At 49.5% G+C, this 19,954-nt stretch overlaps 2 non-coding genes across 2 annotated transcripts; one reads left to right on the top strand and one right to left on the bottom strand.

Annotated features, from left to right (window-relative positions):
* Positions 1 to 13,422: 13,422 nt before the first annotated feature.
* On the top strand, positions 13,423 to 13,504 carry trnas-uga (transfer RNA serine (anticodon UGA)). The gene has a single exon. It is a non-coding gene; the product is annotated as a tRNA-Ser (tRNA).
* Positions 13,505 to 19,132: 5,628 nt separating this feature from the next.
* trnar-ucg (transfer RNA arginine (anticodon UCG)) lies at positions 19,133 to 19,205 on the bottom strand. Its single transcript has one exon. It is a non-coding gene; the product is annotated as a tRNA-Arg (tRNA).
* Positions 19,206 to 19,954: the final 749 nt, after the last annotated feature.

Genomic DNA, 19,954 nt, shown 5'->3' with positions numbered 1-19,954 from the left:
TGAAGGGACACTCCCAGGTGAAGGGACCAGACAAAGACGGGAATGATGAGGCCGACCGGTTGGCCAAATCTGGCGCCTTAGAGGGTGAACCCTGGCAGTTCCAGCAGGAATGGCTACCCCCAGAATTCGTGGCTGAGGTCAAGGCGGTCACCCGAAGCAGGGCTAGACAGGATGTCGGAGCTGACCCTCAATCTGTAGTGCTTGGGTCACAGGGTTTTAACACCGATCTTGCGGAAATGCAGAAACAGGACCCAGCAATTGGGCAAATGTATCAGCATATCGCTGACCCAGTGCGTCAACCTCTTTCGGAGCAGGTGCTGAGCCAGTCTCTGGAGTTGAAGGAGCTGGCAGAGGTGAAAGACAACCTAAAAATTATAAAGGGGTTGTTGGTTTGTGTACCAGTTGCACAAGGTGTCCCAAAGTGGGTAGTTCCCCACTGTCATCGGGGGGTCATGATCCAACATGCTCATGACGAACCCTGTGGGGGTCACCGGGGAATCAAGGCTACATACGACACTATCCAGCAGGTGGCATTCTGGCCTCACATGGGCCAAGACATCGCCGCGTATGTAAAGGGGTGTCTGACGTGTAGCCAGTTCCAACCATCACGGCCCTTGCACCGTGCACCACTCCAGAAAAAGGGCATGACATTCACCTGGTCCAATCTTCAAATGGATTGGGTGGGGCCGCTGGTGAGGTCATCCAGAGGGAACAAATATTTCCTCACTGTTACGTGTGCATTCACAAAATGGATTGAGTGCCTCCCAGCACCCAACGACACGGCAGAGACAACTGCAGTGCTGTTGGTGAACCATGTGTTCAGTCGATGGGGATTCCCCCTGACCGTGGTCTCGGATCGGGGAACCCATTTCACAGCTACAGTAATGGCAACCCTGTGGAATATGCTTGGGGTCAAGACCCAGTTGCATATCTCCTACCACCCTCAATCCTCGGGCCAGGCAGAAAGGGCAAACCGAACGGTGGTTAGTATGCTCAAAAAGTTTGTCTTCAACAGCAGTAGGGACTGAGACATTAAGCTGCCCCTGGTTCTGATGGCCATCCGAGCTACGCCCCATTGCTCTACGGGGGTCCCACCTTTTGAGATGATGACAAGTCGGAAGATGACTCTTCCCCTACACTGTCTTTATGGGGTGGAGGACCTGAGCACGACTGGGGCTGCTACGGCCCATCAGTATGTGTCAGACCTGCGAGCACATCTGCAGGCAACCTTTGCTTTTGCCCAGAACAATCTGGGAAGGAGTGCAGAGGGTAGGAAAGCATACTATGACTGAAAGGCAGTTAACCAGGAACTCCAAGTAGGAGACAAGGTCCTGTACTTCCAATTTGCCAAACCCACAGGGGTGGCCCGGAAGTACTTACCCAGTTGGACAGGACCCCACGAGATTGTCGATAAGGTATCACCGGTAGCTTATCGAATTCAGATTGAGAAGGGAAGGCAATCTCTGGTCTACAAGTGGGTGCATCGCAACCACCTCCGGTTGTATCGCCCACCTCAAATGGCGCCGGAGAACACAGAATAGGGTTAAACGTCCAAACCCGATCAAAGAGGGGGGTGCCCCTTTGTAGCTGCAGGCAGTTAGGTACTGTACTGTAGGTCCTGCTAGGAAAATATATTCAAAATTATAGTGGAACTGTACCATGTGCCTCATCTATGTTCCAGAATGGGAATCCTAAAACTGCCACGGCTGGTCCTGACAGTACTGTGGATCGCCTCGACACAGCCCCTTGAAGTTGTGGAACCTGGTCCTCCTACCGGCATAGTCCTGCAGGAAACCATAGTCCTCTCCATGGAAATCTTTATGGTACAATCTTTTTTTTTTCTTATAAAATATACTTTATTCCGAAAAAAAACACATCTCAAAAGGAAACATCTCACACGATAACACTCCACAAAATTAAAACATCAGCGGAACGGCGGTGATTGTCCGTTATCAATCCTTGCAAGGGTGGGCGTATTTGCGCTATTATGAGAGTCCCTCCAAACCCTACCGCTTGCTGTAAACCATTAATCCCTGTACAGGGTCCATAGGCCTTTCCAGCGCTCCTTTGCCGTGGGGAAACCCCATTTAGCAACGTCGCGCTTCATCCTCCTCCGCCAGGATCCTCTCTTCCAGCTCCCTCGCTCCCCACTTGTTGTTGTGCCGGATGAGATTGTTCCTCGCGTCCCACAGGCCTTTCTTTGTGAGGGACAGCAGCAGCCACATCAGGAACTGCGTCCCCCTGTCCAGTCCGGTAGGTGCCAGCCCCAGCAGAATGTACTGGTAGCTGAGCACCGCATTCGTTTCCAGGAGTTGCATTATGTTGTCCATTCTGCCCCACGCCGCCTTGGCGAAGGGGCAGCTCCTTCACTTTATTAAGATACTGAAGAAAGATGTGGAGACGGGGGTTTGAATTTAATCCTTTCTGTAGGGGGTTTAGACTTTCAAGTCACAAGCTGGGGTTTATGGCAGGAAAGGGGGGTTAACTGATAAGGATTGCAGATGCAAGCTAGGAACCCCCCTGGGTGTAATGTTAAACTGACCATTTGTCCAGAACATCGTAAACTGGCCAAATACCATGAACCCCCCTCTTTACCATCAGACCGAGTGACGTCAGAAACGGAGAAGAAAACACTATATAACCCAAAAGTTTGTAACAGTACGGGGAACAATACTTCGGTTTTGTTGTTTCTTGCGGGAAACAAGACTTCGGCTTTATTGTTCCTTGCATGCAATAAACTCATCTGTTTTACTTCATCTCGGGATCAAGAACCTTATTTCTTCTGTTACAACAAATTTGGCGTAGTCTGGATGCTCCAGAAGGCGCAGAACTTCCCATCGGCAGGAGAGATGGTCAGCGCGCACATAACTAAGAGGTAAGGACTCCTCTTTTATTTAAAAGTCCTGACTCTCTCTGACCGATTGGGAAATCTCTGCTCCCTGCGAGAATCGCCCGAGATGACGGAGTAAACGTGAGTTTCTGAATTCCTCTGGCCCGGGGAAGACACCGGTGTATGTAATGGGTTGTTTGCTGTAAGCCCAGAATTTGGTCTGGCAGGGGTTCCGCGGTATTGTGTACAGGCGTTCGAAGCTGGTATATGCCTTAATTGCGCGTGGAGTTTTTGAACGGGTTTTGGACCCTTACCGTGAAGTTCAGGACTGGTGTGGGCCTTAATTGCGCCCGGAGTTCTGAAGGTCAGAACTGGTTTGGGCCTTAATTGCGCCCGGAGTTCTGAGGCTCAGGATCGGTGTGGGCCTTAATTGCGCCCGGAGTTCTGTGGCTCGGGATCGGTGTGGGCCTTAATTGCGCCCGGGGTTCTGGAGTGGTGCATTAAATGCACGTATAATCCAGGATTGGTGTGGGCCTTAATTGCGCCCGGGGTCCTGAGATTAGCTACGCCTTGATTGTGCACAGATTGGCATGGCGTGGTTTTTTTGTTTTAAAGGAAACAGGAGTAGAAGAGATATATATATATATGTATGTATGTTTTTGGTGTTTTCCTTGTTTGTGAAATACATATACACACGCACGACACTAACATAAACACACCTCATAATAAAAGAGCAAAGCATTAAGTAGCAGGATTTAAAGGACGTTGAGACCCGAGAATCGCCCTGATTGAGCTCAGTGCGTAAGTCCACCCCGGGGCAAAAGCAGCGATGCTGGCGTTCTGGGGATGGTGAATTACTGATCAAGAAAGGGGGTTTTCGAGGTCTCGTTTCTTACCTGTGAACAGTGCGGTGTAAGCCCTCTCTAAAGTCTCGGAGAGGCATTTAGATCTGGAGGTAACAGACGCCCTTAGCTGAATGAGTGCAGTAATGCACAGGTTTTTCCAAGTGAAAACATCCCCCTACTGAATGAGCTGTTACCTCACACACGACAAAAGTAAATCTTAAAGAAACCAAACATGTGTGCTAATTGGGTGTTTGAGAAAGTGGTGGAAGTATCTGATTACATATCGGAAAAGTGTAAATTGACTGAAAGGGAAGAGAAATATAGGAAGAAGCTGAGTCTGTCAGAAGGAGTTTGGGGCGAAGATGCCTGTAAAAAAGCGTATGAACATTGGAACAAAAACAAAGATTTAGCTGCAGCCCTGGTGATCGGCCGACACCTGAGGTGGCAGATTAGCATGAAGGAGAAATCAGAATGGGATAAAAAAGAGAAGGAGTTCACAGAAAAAATAAAAGCGTTAAATGAGAGGAAAGATAATTTATTCGCGGCAAAAGAGGTACTAGAAAAAAAGCTAAAAGAGGGAGTACAGGAGAATGAGAAACTAAAGAAGGAATTAACTCCTGGTCACGCTGCACTGGTTAATGTGCTACAGCCGGCGACTAAGTTATATCCTGCTCTCCCACAGGGGAACAAACAGGCAGGAAACGAAAATAATTGGGATCAATTCCCACTGTGGCCATATGGAGATGGGGGGTCGGATTGGGATAACACTTGGTATGAGTGTGATAAAGACGGATCAAAGTCTCTCCTGTTAGAGGGAGGGCGCCCGTAGGTCTGTACTCTCACTCGAAGTGGGAAAGGACTTGATGTAGCAGGGGCTGGCGCCGTTGATGACAGCGCCACTCTAGCTCCGTCTCGCACCCCGCCGAGGGGGTCCGTTCTCGCACCTACCTTCCCTGAATCCCCAATACGATCAAATCCAAAACCGGAGGATATTGACCGGTGGGCTAGAGAAGTACCGCACCCAAAATTAGGGATGCAGCGAACCTGGAGTGCGCTTCAGGAATTAAAAGATACTTATGGTATCTCCCCCCTGACTGCCGCTATGATCCTCAGAAGGACAGGGGAAAAGCGTCTCGGAGAACTTAAACAATTGTGTGAGGATAACGGCAGGGGAGGGCGATGGGAATGGGTTTGGCGATGGCTTAAACAAAATTATCCACCAAAGACAGATTGGAAAAAGATATCTGCGCGTCAGCAAAAAGAAAGCGAGGATGTGGCTGACTTCACTGACCGCTTCGTCACACTCTGGCTGGAATGCTCAGGACTAAGTGACGAAGATGATGTGAATAGCGACGCCTCTGCTGTGATTAAACAAATTTATTTGGGCGGTCTTAAGCCTGATATAGCCAAAGCCCTTCAGTTAAAAGAGCCCGAAATAGGGCAAGATACGACTAAACAATTTGAGGAAATAGTTAAAATGGCACGGCAAATCGAGAGAAATATGTATGCTAAGGTGCGGGCAATACAAACAGGGTGGACACCCCCCATACTGAAGGGTGGAGCTGGCCCTGACACCCGACTAAATCCAAAAGGCGAAATTACAACTCGGTGCCATTATTGTAAAAATTTCGGACATTGGCAAAAGAATTGCAAAAAGCGATTAGGCAGTGAGGGCAGGATTGGAAGATACCGAGATCCCCCTTTCAATCCCTCGAATCGAGAGGGGCAAAAAAACCTGTTGTCACAATTACAGGATTTGAGCGAAGCAGACAAACGCGCTATCAGGGAGCTTTTAAACTAGGACTCCCCCTAGTGGCCTCCCTACGCCTATCTCAGGAACTGAGTGAAAAAGAGCTCAAATTACAATGCACGATTAATGGGATTCAAATGTCACTTTTATGGGACACTGGGGCTCAATTATCGTGTTTATCTGAACAGTCAGCCAAACGGTGTGGTGTCATGTTCACAGGGAGGGAGCTGGAGGCCACTGGTGTAGGGGGTAATCGAATAACACTCAGAGAAACTCAAAAACTCAAGATTAGACTAGGAGATGGGGAGGTAACATTTAATGCTGTCATGTGGGTAGGATCTACCCCAGATCTGTTGGGATGGGATGCTCTGAAATACCTACAAGGGGTTACATTAACCATACATGAGGAGAGGGTGGAGGTAAACATCTGGTCCCTCCAAAAAGACGAACTAAAAGGGCATTCAATTTGGACTATGGATAAGGACGAATGCGGGCTTCTGGATATGGAACCCGCCACATTTACTGGGAAATCCCCGCCATACACAAAGCCATATAAAATCAACAAAGAGGCGGAGGAAGGGGTTCGACCAGTAATACAAAAACTATTGACTCAAGGCATTGTACGAAAAACACATAGTACAAGCAACAGTCCAATATGGCCCGTAAAGAAAGCCAGCGGAGCATGGCGATTCACAGTTGATTACACAAAAGCTAATCAACACATCAACCGTCTCACCCCCTTGGTAGCAGACCCCTCTGCTATTTTTCAACTACTGACCCCTGAGCACCAGGTGTTTTCAGTAATTGACATGGCTAATGGGTTCTGGTCTGTTCCTCTACACCCAGAGTTACAAGATTGGTTCGCTTTTGTTGTAGATGGAGAACAATATACTTGGACCAGGTTACCACAGGGGTTTCATAACAGCCCCACCGTGTATCACATGGCACTTCGGAGGCATCTCCGGGAGCTGCCTCAAGTGTCCTCCGTCGTTATCCAATATGTGGATGATATTTTAATCGCGTCTCCTGACGAGGAAACCCACAAGAAGGACCTCCAAATTATTCTCAACCAACTGGTTAAAAAAGGACACAAGGCTAGTTATAGCAAAGCACAGTTATGCCTAGACACCGTAATTTACTTGGGACAAAAGATTAGTCAGGGAAAAAGGGAATTGACAGAAGATCGGGCCTAGGCAATCCGAACACACCCTAGTCCCAATACGGTGAGAGAGCTCCGATCATTTCTGGGTCTGTGCAATTTCAATAGAAATTGGGTTGATGCTTTTTCTGAAAGGGCCAAACCACTTACAGACCTATTAAAGGGGGGAGGGAGGTCCCTTGATCCTATTGCTTGGAGTCCTGAAGCTGAACATGCTTTTAATGATTTAAAACAAGCTCTGTTACAGGCTCCTGCATTGGGGTTTCCTCAGACAGATCAACCATTCTACCTCTACGTAAGTGAAAAGAATGGATTTTGGACAGCTGTACTAACACAGGAACATGGGGGCAGGTACCGCCCGGTAGGGTATTACTCTGGATCCTTGGACGAGGTAGCCAGGGGCTGGGGTCCATGTCTACGAGCCGTTCAGGCCGTCTGTCTAGCAGTACAGGCAGTCAATAACATAGTACTAGATCAACAACTGATTGTTCGATGCCCACATGCGGTACACACCCTCATGTCCCTGAATCGGGTCAGTCAGGTTAATGCGATACGATGGAGCAAGTGGCAGGTCTTGTTAGAGGCTCCAAATATTACCATTGAACGTGAAGGAGCTCTAAATCCAGCCACATTGTTACCTGACCCATCAGAAGCCTACATGTTAGAACACAGCTGTGATGTTTGGGCAATGGGAGAAGATGAGGGCATCAAAATAGCCGAGCAACCACTAAGGAATGAAGACCTCATCCTCTTCACTGATGGAACTTAATTCACAAATTCTAGTGGGGAGAGGAAAGCGGGTTGGGCTGTGACTACAGAACATGATATCCAATGTGGGGGAAGATTTGAGGTACCCACGTCAGCACAGTGAGCTGAACTGAAAGCTTTGGTGGAAGCCTGTAAATTAGCAAAAGGCAAGACCACCATAATATACACAGACTCACGATACGCATTTGGAGTATGCCATGACTTTGGAAGGTTATGGAGTAATAGGGATTTTTTAACCTCTGCTGGCACTCCGGTAAAGAATGCAGATCTGGTGTCTGAGCTGCTTGAGGCTCTCCAACTCCCAAAGCAGGTAGCTGTAATCAAATGTAAGGGCCACAGCAGAGAGGACACTCCCGAGGCCAGGGGCAATAAGCTGGCAGACTGGACAGCACATCAAGCTGCCCTGGGGCAATGGGAGGAGTGGGCTATAGAAAAACCTCTTCAGATTATTTCAGTTTGCACAGTGAACATACAGGCACTCCGGACGGAACAGCTCAGCGAGCTCCAGGCCCAGGCCCTAAGGATTGAGAAATGGACCTGGATGGAACGCAATGTGGGGCTGCAGAAGGATGGGACCTGGAGGTGCCAGCGTACAGGCAGACCCGCCTGTCCCAAGCAACTAATGCCCTACCTGGCACAGCAAATACACTCCACAGGGCACCCAGGTGTTAGCCAAATGACTCGACACTTTGCTCAGAGCTGGGTGGGCACAGGCTTCACACCCTTCGCAGCTGATGTGGTACAACGCTGTGGCGAGTGCCAAAAAGCCTCTGGAGCACCGCCGGTTCGGGCTCCTAATCTTCGACGTCCTGCACCCGAGGGGCCCTTTAGACACTGGCAAATAGACTATTGTTCACTGCCACCCTGTAAAGGGAAAACAGGTCTCCTAGTGATGGTGGACCAGTTTTCTAGATGGGTGGAGGCTGTCCCTGTCAAACGAGAGACTGCGCAGACAACTGCCAAATATCTCGTGACAGAAGTAATTCCCCGATGGGGACTCCCGTGTCGCATAGACTCAGACCAGGGCACACATTTTACTGGAAAAGTGTGTCAGGTGGTGGCAGACCTACTAGGGATCAAATGGGACCTGCATTGCCCTCATCACCTGCAGTCCTCTGGCATGGTGGAACGGGTGAACCGGACTTTGAAAGCTAAATTGACAAAGTACCACCTGGGAGGGATCCCCTGGGTGGATGCATTGCCCGCCGTACTGTGCAGCATCTGGGCTGGAACAAATCGAATAGTGGGGCTGAGCCCGTTTGAGGTGATCACGGGGCGTCCCATGAGACTGAGTGACTCTCCAGGACATGACAGAGTAGGCTTGAGTATACTAACTGATTCTCTGTTACAGTATTGCAAGTTGCTGACAGAGGCCACCCAAGGAGCCCGCGAGCAGGTCCTGGAGGCGTGGGGACCACCACCTGAAGGAGGGCACGACCTCATCCCAGGAGAGTGGGTGTGGATCAGGAAATTTCCTTCACAGGTTCTCCAGCCCAGGTGGGACGGACCCTACCAGATCCTGTTGACAACTGAGTCTGCGGTTCGAGTGGAAGGAAAAGATCGCTGGATCCACGCGTCACACTGCCGACGAGCCTCATCCCCATTTACAGACTCAGAATGAAATAATTTCTGTCAATAACGATAATTGTTGCTGTAGGACTATGTTCCGCAGGGATTAATGATCATCTCTCCCACAAAGGAGAACATGGAATTAATTCCTTTTTAGGCCTCTCCTATCTGACAGCTAAGAAAACCAACCAAAGTGCCTGCTGGGTGTGTGCCGCATTACCCAAATATGTACAGGAAGGACTTCCTATGGGGGCCATTCCTTGGCGTCTCGAGGAAGTCATAGGCATGATCATTTGGAGGGATAATTTAGGAGATTTTAATATGACAAACTATGGGGGTTGCCATAACACGACTTTAACCTGCACAACATTACAATATCTACAGGAGCGAGGCTTAGAGCCCACGAGTTTCACAGGCTCTTACGCTCCTAAATATAACAGAAGCCATACACCACCATACCTGACTCTAAATAAGGAACGTGAGGGAAACATATGTTTTCAGCACACTAATGGTCTGCACTTGGTTGGATGGAGTCGTTGCAACCTTACCATCGCTGCAAATATATTCACCTCTACCTTCCAAATTCCAGGATGGGATCGGCACACCCCACAATTTGGTATAAGCTTCTTATTTTCAGAGGCATGGGGAGCGCCAAACGGAACATATTTCATTTGTGGAAAACGAGCCTACCCATGGTTGCCAGCCCAGTGGTCTGGCTCATGTTATTTAGGATATGTGGTTCCTCATATCCGTGTTCAAACCCACAGCCCCTTCGGACCTAACCACAGACCACAAAGAAAATTGGCTGATTGGGAATATTATTTAGGTATAATATTTCCACAAGCCGGCATGAACTTTCTGAGTCGAGAGTTAATTCAAATGGCCTCGACTTTAGAAGAATTAGCAAATTCTACCTCATCTAGTCTGAAGGCTGTTAATGATGAGATGGTAGCCCTCAGAACAGTGGCCATGCAGAACCGACTAGCTTTAGATTATGTACTGGCGGCCCAAGGAGGAACTTGTGCAGTAATTGGCACTGAATGCTGCACATATATCCCTGATAATTCTGAGCACATCTCAGATCTGGCCCAACACATTTACAATGAGGGACAGAAATATCAGGACTATTATACTGAAAATTGGGGAATTGGGTCTTGGGTAAAGTCTGTGTTTGGGGCCTGGGGTGGAACCTTTTTACAGTGTTTATTTGTAGGAATAGTATTGTTTATATGTATAATTGTAATCATCACGTGCACAAAAACATGTATCACATCTTGCTATAACCGTGGAACGTACAATGTCATGGCAATACATACCTGTTCGCCAAGAAAGGAAAGATCTGCCCTGACATTGTATGTATAAAAATAGGCTACACTGACGTATGCCATATTTTATAAGGGGGGAATGAAAAAAGATGTGAAGACGGGGGTTTGAATTTAATCCTTTCTGTAGGGGGTTTAGACTTTCAAGTCACAAGCTGGGGTTTATGGCAGGAAAGGGGGGTTAACTGATAAGGATTGCAGATGCAAGCTAGGAACCCCCCTGGGTGTAATGTTAAACTGACCATTTGTCCAGAACATCGTAAACTGGCCAAATACCATGAACCCCCCTCTTTACCATCAGACCGAGTGACGTCAGAAACGGAGAAGAAAACACTATATAACCCAAAAGTTTGTAACAGTACGGGGAACAATACTTCGGTTTTGTTGTTTCTTGCGGGAAACAAGACTTCGGCTTTATTGTTCCTTGCATGCAATAAACTCATCTGTTTTACTTCATCTCACGATCAAGAACCTTATTTCTTCTGTTACAACAATACTTAGAAGACAAAGATACTGTATCAATTTATGTTGCATTAGCCTGATTATGATTAAAAAAACACATATAATTAAACACGCGTTTACGATTTAAATCAAAACACGATTTAAATCAATATAAATGTTTATATTGTAACGCATACTGTCCAGCCTCCATTTCTCTATAAAAATTTACTCTATTACACACACACACACAATAGAAGCAGGAAGCAGAAGCAGTGACCGTTGTCAGAAGGGAAGAAGGTGACTATTCATTGTTATCAAAAATGACTTAGAATCGATCATGTTGTGATTTTTGAAATATAAAAGTCAATTGATTGTCCATAATATTGCTATTCTATTTTTTCGAAGAAATGTTTGTTAAAAGAAAAGTCCAGCACCAGCTGGATTTGAACACACAACCTGTGAGCTGGTAATCGCGCACGTAGACCAGTAGGCTACAAGGGAAGTCGCATGAAGATGGAGGCTAAACAGCCCTACACAGCCCTGTCGCAGTACACGAATATAATCATATCGTTATTAAATTCTTTAGATACGCGATTCCATATTATATTAGCAGAAAAGCTTAAAACTACCACTTTTTCACACGCTATTTCACATGCTAGTTAAATACTTCGATGCTTAAAATCGTTAGGGAGAAATGGAATACCGGTGTGTATTTTTCCTTTAAAGTACCGATTCCTGGAATCTGACTGGCTGACACCCTTCTGAAGTGGTTCCATAAAATCTGGTATACGGAAAAGAAAGCGTTGATAAAAAAGCCTGGATTCTCATGTATCTCATACAAGTATCTTTTAAAACAGTCTTTGCTGTGCTCTTGAGGATCCTTGTGATATTTTGAGCTCTAGTTGAATGATAAGTGTCGCATTTTAAATCATTTTCGTAGTTAAAAATTATGAAACGCCCTGTTAAAAGTAAGGGAGTTTTTATGCCCGTTGAAGTAAAACAAAATGCCTGACAAAGTATGGCTTGGACAGATTCCAAGTGCTTGTACAAATGTGCTAAAGAAATTATACTTTGAGTATACAGCTTGTCCAAAGTCATTCATTATTAATACTATTAGTAATATCTTCGGTAAAGGCTTTGATGCATAAATATTTCTGATAAAGGTAGGTTGTGTACTTCTGTCCAACTGAGCAATCTTGCTTTCATAAAATATACCAACATTTTAATGACTAATGATTAACATGCTGTAATACACAGTTCAAAATTAAAAGCTCAAATGCTGTACATGAGAGGTTAAGCTCCCCCTGGCGGTTTTACAAGGTGACGCCGGATAGTTTCCAGCATGACGTCAAATGATGCGATTAACCGCGTGATACCGCGACACACCGACCGGGGTATGCCGCGAAATACCCCACCCATTTTGAATGGCTGCATCTGTATACAGTACAGTTTGCATACAGTACTGTGTTTATGTTCCTAAACTGATCTCTTTTATGAGCAGGTGAAAGGCGTGGTGAATAGGAGATTTTCAAAAATTACTGTGCTTTGCATGATTGGAAACAAATGCGTGATTGCGAAATGCTGTGGTGTTACTTTTACAAAGACGGTCGATGAAAAAAAGAATGTGGACCAGGGCAATACTTTGAGTTTACAGCTTGTCCAAGGTCATTCATTATTAATACTATTAGTAATATCTTCGGTAAAGACTTTGATGGCGACAGCTCAAACATGAGAGGATGAGCTTTATTAGCTCCACCTTGTGGAAATTCCGGATACTATTATTTTAATTGCGGTACTATAGGAGAATTTACGGTAAGTCGTGGTAGACTGAGTAAAGCGCACCGCAAAATATTGCGGTATCGCCCGCTTGTTTTGAATGGCTGCATCTGTAAACCACAGCTTAAAGAAGAGCACCATCTCAGTGCCATACTAATGTAAATGAAGTAATACTAAGACATGTTCTTATGGATTTGTCTTACCTTGAGATATGTAATTGGATTTCAGGATTAACTTCCACATTCAATGTACTGGTGATTCTTTGCCTGGTCAGTACCTGGGTGGGAGACCTCCAGTGAACAATTAAGCTTGCTGCTGGAAGTGGTGTTAAGAGACTCTTAGGATCTTCCAGAGGTGTCTGTCCAATAGCACTAGTTGCCTTAGAGCTGGCTCAAACATTGCTCAAGAGTCTACCTTTCACAGATGCGCAAAGATGAATGATGGGGGTGCACGCTTCAAGGAGCCTTCCAACTGTAGGGACTGATTAGAGACGATCCGTAGCATGTGTTCGTTTCCATATACGCCCCGTGTCTCAACGGTAGGACAGAGTCAAATACTGCCTCGACACGTAACAGCGTTATATTAAACCGCAGGACTTGAGGGCTGTTTTGTTTGAATGTTCAAGGCATTGGTAAGAGCGTAGGTCAAGGGCCATTGGTGCATCTCCTGTAACTGGAGTAAAAATGCTATTCAAAGTGCAGTGACTAAAATCGTCGTCCACATGTCTCCGTTGTTGATTGCTTTCTGTCTAAGAAAGTTCTGTTTTCATGTCCGAACGGTGAGACTTTATCATTCCAACTTGAAGCCACCCTTTAGTCCTCTGAGGTGTGTGTGTGTGCTTGCACGTATGGCGTAAAAGGTTTCTTAAACGGAGAGCGAACTTGAAAAAAGTTGCCTCCGCCGCCGCCGCCTCGCACTCCCTGTTCGATTGTAGCAAGAAGGCAGCGGCCGTGGCACTCGCTGTTGTCGTGGCCGAGTGGTTAAGGTGACGCACTTGAAATCTGTTGGGGTCTCCCCGCGCAGGTTCAAATCCTGCCGACTACGGCGTCCTTTGCATTTGGTTGCGTGCGTGCGTGTAAAAGGACCAGCGCCGTTTCGTTTTCGCTGGGACCTTTAACACTCTAAATCGCCTGGACCCGCAGCCTGTGAAATCGATTCTTCAGCACCCACGAAGGACGCTTTGCAGCTGGACACAGGTAACGATGCTTTTCTGCAACAAGCTTTCCAGCTGAATTTTCTCGGCAGCTCCGTACTGAACCTGTTCTCCATTGCAACATAGCGGAGGCTCGTCACGTCTATAGCAAGGCTGTGTAGGACCGCTTACGCCACAGTGACTTGTACACAGACCACATGAAAGGCAAGCAAAATACCCTTTTAAAATTCCAAAGACTCACAAGGTCAGAGGAACAGCGATGACCTGAACAGATCTGTTACAGAAGTCTAGGTTGACCTTTTTAGAGCTGTAATTGCATTTTTGTTTAATAGAAGATCAAATCTACTCGCATGTACCAGCACCTTACAGTTTATTGATGTTAATTCTGTTTAAGTAATAAGATTGCTAACGATGTTGGACTTTAGTCTGTGTTTTTTAGAACAAATTGCTTACACTTCTGTAAGGAATACGCAGTACGTGCCTTTGTCAGTCATTGCTCACCATACCTGTAACTTTCTTATCTAACTCACTTCCTCAAATGGTGAAGGTCCACAAACATAAATGAAAAAAAAACCCTTGTTGTAGATGAGGTGCACAAAAAAGCAGCCCCTGATAGTGTATAACACATTTATACTATTGCAGAGACACATGTAACATATTGTAGCGTTTGCAGGTTCTTTTTCAGAACTAAAGAAAAGTGGAGACGCGATTAACCAAGCACTGACTTTATTTAACAACCACACCAAAACCAAACACAGGATCTACACACACATGAGGAGACTGACGAACACGTACACACATTTAGGGTGGTAATTACCTAACAACACACTCTACTTTTACAGGACTACACAGGGCACTAGAATTACTAGGACATTATTTACACAGGTAGGGTCAGCCGCTGGTCATCGTGCTGACCCTCAGACTCTTCCCGGCTACCACTCCCATCATGCCCAGCTGTACTACGAGCGCCTAGGGGCGCTTCCTCCTCACCACCAGGCGAGGGCGTTACACTGCCCCCACCTGAAGCGTCTGGCGTCTCGCCGACGTCGAACACCCCCCTCAGGCTGTACTCGTATTCGGCCAACTGCTGCGGAACCCTGCGTGAGCGGCCGCTGCGCCGCGGTGACGGCTGGCGATCCACGGACGCCACACTATCGGCCGGCTCCGGCCCCGGCTGCTCCTCTGGAGCCTCCCCACACGGCTCCTCCTCCCGGGCCCGGTAGGGGGCCAGGCGGTCTCGGTGCAGGACCACCACTCTCCCCCGTGTTCGCAACCGGACACGGTAGCAGACCTCGCCCACCACCCCGAGTACCTCAGCGGGCCCCTCCCACGACGGCGGCAGCTTAGGGCTGAGGCCTTTGCGGCGGCGCGGGTTGTACACCCAAACCGAGTCCCCGGGCTGGAAGGCAGGCCCCCTGCAGCGCAGGTCGTAGTACCGCTTCTGCCGGACCCCCGCCTGTGTCAGGTGGGTCCGTGCAAAGCTGTGCACCCGCTGCATCCGCTGCCGCAGGTCCCACTCGTAGTCCGGTCCAGCCGGCGGTGCCGACCCGTCTCCGGGCGGCGGGCTGAAGACCAGGTCCACCGGTGTTCGCATTTCCCGGCCCAGCATGAGCGAGGCCGGGATGCACCCGGTGGATTCCTGGACCGCGGTCCTATACGCCCAGAGCGCAAGGGGGAGGTGGCGGTCCCAGTCCCGTTGGTGCCGGGACACCAGGGTGGCCAGCTGGGTGGCGAGCGTCCGATTAAACCGCTCTACCAACCCGTTGCTCTGGGGATGCAGCGGTGTGGTCCGCGTCTTAGTAATCCCCAGGCGCTGGCACACTCTGGCGAAGACCTGGGACTCGAAGTTACGCCCCTGGTCACTGTGTAACTCCTCCGGCACCCCCAGCCTGGCAAACATCCCCTCCAGCAGTGCATCGGCCACCGTGGGGGCACTCTGGTCCGGGAAAGCGTAGGCCTCCGGCCACTTCGTAAAGTAATCCATGGCCACCAAGACGTAGCGGTTCCCGGCCTCAGTGCGCGGAAACGGGCCCAAAACGTCCACTCCCACCCGCTCCATAGGAGCCCCCACCTGGTGTTGTTGGAGGGGGGCCCGAGAGCGCTCGGGGGGACCCTTCTGCGCCACGCACACCGCACACGTTCGGCAGTACCGCTCCACGTCCCGGTGGCAAAGACCCCAATAAAAATGGCCTCGGAGACGCTGCAGGGTTTTTTTACCGCCGAAGTGCCCCACACCCGGCTGGCCGTGCACCGCTCGGAGCACCGCCCCGCGGAGCGACCGAGGCACCACCAGCTGCCACCGTACATCGCCACTGGAGGGTACCCGCCACCCACGGCGCAGCACCCCGTCCTTTACCTCCAAGGCCTCCCACAGGGCGCAGAGGGCCTTGACGGACTTCGGGTGCGGGGCGAGCTCCTCTCGCGTAGGCCGCACTCCTGCTGCCCTCCAGCGGAGCACCGGCCCCACGTCAGGATCAGCTGCCTGACGTTGCGCCAGGTCTGGCAGGCCCACCCCCAGCAGCCCCTCCCGGGCCGTGGCCGCGGCGCTCACCCCCGCCACGGTGCGGACAGCCTCCTCACGCTGCTCCCGCCGGGCGCAGTGATGGCAGTCCGCGGCCTCGCAGGGGCGCCGCGAGAGAGCGTCGACATTGAGATGGCGAGACCCCGCACGGTGCACGACAGTGAAGTCGTACTCCTGCAGGATCTCTATCCATCGCGCCATCTGCCCCTCTGGCTCCTTAAAGTGGAGCAGCCAGGTGAGGGACGCATGGTTGGTCCTCAACCGGAACCGGGTCCCGAACAGGTACGGCCTGAAGTGGTGGACCGCCGCCATCACCGCCAGCAGCTCGCGACGGGTCACGCAGTAGTTCCGCTCAGGCCTAGTCAGAGCCCGACTATAGTAAGCCACTACGCGCTCCCCATCCGGCCCCTCCTGCGCCAACACCGCCCCCACTCCCGAGTCACTCGCGTCGGTGTCGAGAATATACGGCAACCGCGGGTCAGGGTAGGCCAGCACGGGGGCCCCCACCAGAGCTTCACGCAACCGGCCAAAGGCAGTCTCACAGCCAGAGTCCCAGTCAAAACGGCGGCCCTTGTCGGTGAGGCGGTGCAGCGGGGCAGCGATGCTGGCAAAGTCCCGGACGAACCTCCGATAGTACGAGGCCAACCCCAGAAAGCTGCGGAGCTCCGCGACGGTGCGTGGAGTCGGCCAGCCCCTCACTGCGGCGACCTTACCTGGGTCCGTAGCCACCCCTCGCGGTCCAACAACATGTCCCAGGAAGGTCACCTCCCGCCGCAGGAGCTCGCACTTGCGGGGGTTGAGCCTCAGGCCAGCACGGCGGATGCAAGCCAGCACCGCCTGGAGGTTCGTCAAGGCCTGGTCGAAACTCCGTGCATGAACCAGCAGATCGTCCAGATACAACACACACTGGTTCCGCGGGACCGATGCCAGCACCCTCTCCATCAGCCTCTCGAACGTCGCCGGGGCATTGCACAGGCCAAAAGGCATGACAGTAAACTGCCAGAGGCCCTGGCCGATGGAAAAGGCCATCTTCGGGCGAGCATCGGGAGCAAGCGGTACCTGCCAGTAGCCGCAGCGGAGGTCCAGGGAGCTGAACCAGGTCGACCCGGTGATGTAGTCCAGGGCGTCATCTATCCTCGGCAGGGGGTAGGAATCCTTCCGGGTGACCTCGTTCAGCTTGCGGTAGTTGACGCAGAACCTCCACGAGCCGTCTTTTTTTTTAACCAGTACGGCTGGCGCCGACCACGGGCTCGCGGAGGGCTCAATTACCCCCGCTGCGGCCATCTCCCGGATCTTTTCCTCGGCGGCGGTCCGCTTGGCGTGGACCATGCGTCCCGGTGGGATGCGGATGGGCCGAGCGTCGCCGGTGTTGATCTCGTGTTGGACCAGGGCAGTGCGGGTGCAGTCCTCATCCCTCGCCGCAAAGAGGTCTTCGTTCTGGGTGAGTAGCTCCTGGAGCCGCTGCCGCTGGTCCTGATCGAGGCCCTCGCAGCTCCACTGGAAGAGGTCCTCAACGGCACGCCTCGCTTCCATGCAACGCTCGGCCCCCGCCGCCGCCTTGTCTGACTCAGGGGCAGGATACGGCACGCTCGCTCCCCGCGCCGATGGGTGTGGGAATCGCTGATCGGCTCCGGCAGGGAGGGCATCCTCTCTCCGGGGCGGCCGCCCCAATTCTACTGGACCACTACTGGGTAGCCCCTGTAAGGGCTGTGGCCACCTGTCGCACCCAGGAGTTGCTCAGGCTCCCTATGTGCGCCGCCGATGGGTTCTGCGTCTTTCAGCGTCAGCCGGCGCTTTACGGAATCGGGTAGTGTCTGCCACGAGATGTTCATTCTGCCCGCTTCTGACACCAATGTAGCGTTTGCAGGTTCTTTTTCAGAACTAAAGAACAGTGGAGACGCGATTAACCAAGCACTGACTTTATTTAACAACCACACCAAAACCAAACACAGGATCTACACACACATGAGGAGACTGACGAACACGTACACACATTTAGGGTGGTAATTACCTAACAACACACTCTACTTTTACAGGACTACACAGGACACTAGAATTACTAGGACATTATTTACACAGGTAGGGTCAGCCGCTGGTCATCGTGCTGACCCTCAGACTCTTCCCGGCTACCACTCCCATCATGCCCAGCGGTACTACGAGCGCCTAGGGGCGCTTCCTCCTCACCACCAGGCGAGGGCGTTACAATATATATATATACTGTATATATATATGAAACAGAAATAGAAACAGAAACAGGAATCGCTTACTCACCTGGAGAATCTCTGTAGGAATATCTAGCATTTATCAATGGAAATAAAAGCTGCTTTAATACAGTGCATGTTCAAACTCAAACCCTCAGCTGCTGTTCTTGTTTGTTTTGGGACAAATTGCAACTGAGCATCGCATGAGCCGTTACGTACCCTTATCTGTTAGGGAATTTCAAGGGAGGAGTTAGGTCAGAATGGGTAGGCTGCAAAACAACAAGTAAAGATTTATTCCAAGATGAAACGTTGTGGCGGTTTTCTTATCTTTTCAGCATGGACTCAACTTTTACGTGTTCCTTATATGCTATATATGTATATATTAGCACCAATGTCGTTCTTAAAAACTAACATGAAATTGTCAGGGACATTCAGCTATATACAAAGACGAGACAGACAAAGTAATAATTCTATATTAACGTGGCCTACATATTGACGCAATGATCGAACTAACTGACATGTTCTGATTCAGATCCCCTGCAGTTCATGCCAATTAGAACAATAGCAATGCTGAGTCCTCCCAACCCTACTGAGCACAAATTCAGCTGCTCTCCAGTTCTGTTCTGCATTTTTTTTCATTGCAATTGAGCTCGGAGCTGGAGATGATCTCCATACAGTTCTGTGTTAACTAGCCCACACTTACGTGCTAATTTACGGGTTGTGGCAAATGCTTTTCTATAGTTCATATACATGACGGCAACCTGTTACCGAGGAACCTGAGAGGTTTAAAAGCCTCATGAGCCAGGCAGGACTCGAACCTACAATCTTCTGATCCGAAGTCAGACGCATTATCCATTACGCCACTGGCCCATAGAACAGGCGCTTGCACTCCACCACAGAGAGCTCTACACTGCTACTAGTAGTACACTTCCCCATCTAAATTTTCACAGCAAGAAACTTGTGTTTCCTACTATCTTTATCAGGTTTAAAATATCATCTCCTTAAAACAGAAAAAGTGTTGGTGTGTCGTGCTGAAATTCTGATTGATTTTGAATTCAAAGAAAAAAGGTTTTCTTCCAAAACACCGTGAAATTGTCACATCTTGCAGACAATAGGTGTATTCCATGTTGAAAAGAGAAGAAAGAAAACCATGGAGCCTTTTACAGGTGTGAGGCTTCTTCAGGTGTGAGAAGACCTCACGGCCGAAACGCTGTGTTTCCGTTCTTCTCTTTTCAGCATGCAATAAACCTATTACTTGTTCCTTTGCAGCCGAGGCATGCTGACGTAGCTACCCAGCTGAACATCTTGCAGACTCTACAGTACTTCTCTCCTGTAGAAGTAAAGCAGGGCTTGCTGGGTGAGCTTTTGCTCCGGTAAATTAGGTCACGTGTCATGTTAAATCACTTCTTCTAAACACAACATTTGCTGGTGCTAGCTTTCCCCATGAAAAGAGACATTTCCCTTACAGTACATGACATATCATTTTTATTCTATCAATAAGTATAGAAATAAAACAAAAGAAAAAATGTTGTCGCCAAAGAATGCACAGCTCTGTCGCCTTGGGGAGGTGTCAAGGGCATTGAGCTCCTTGGACATGAGAAGTGCCAGATAAATGCCAT

The sequence above is a fragment of the Lepisosteus platostomus genome, unplaced genomic scaffold (assembly GCF_059453375.1).
Source record: "Lepisosteus platostomus isolate fLepPlt1 unplaced genomic scaffold, fLepPlt1.hap1 Scaffold_32_H1, whole genome shotgun sequence".
Taxonomy (NCBI): domain Eukaryota; kingdom Metazoa; phylum Chordata; class Actinopteri; order Semionotiformes; family Lepisosteidae; genus Lepisosteus; species Lepisosteus platostomus.
Note: the sequence above shows the minus strand (reverse complement) of the source record. Positions and strands in the feature narration are given on the sequence as shown.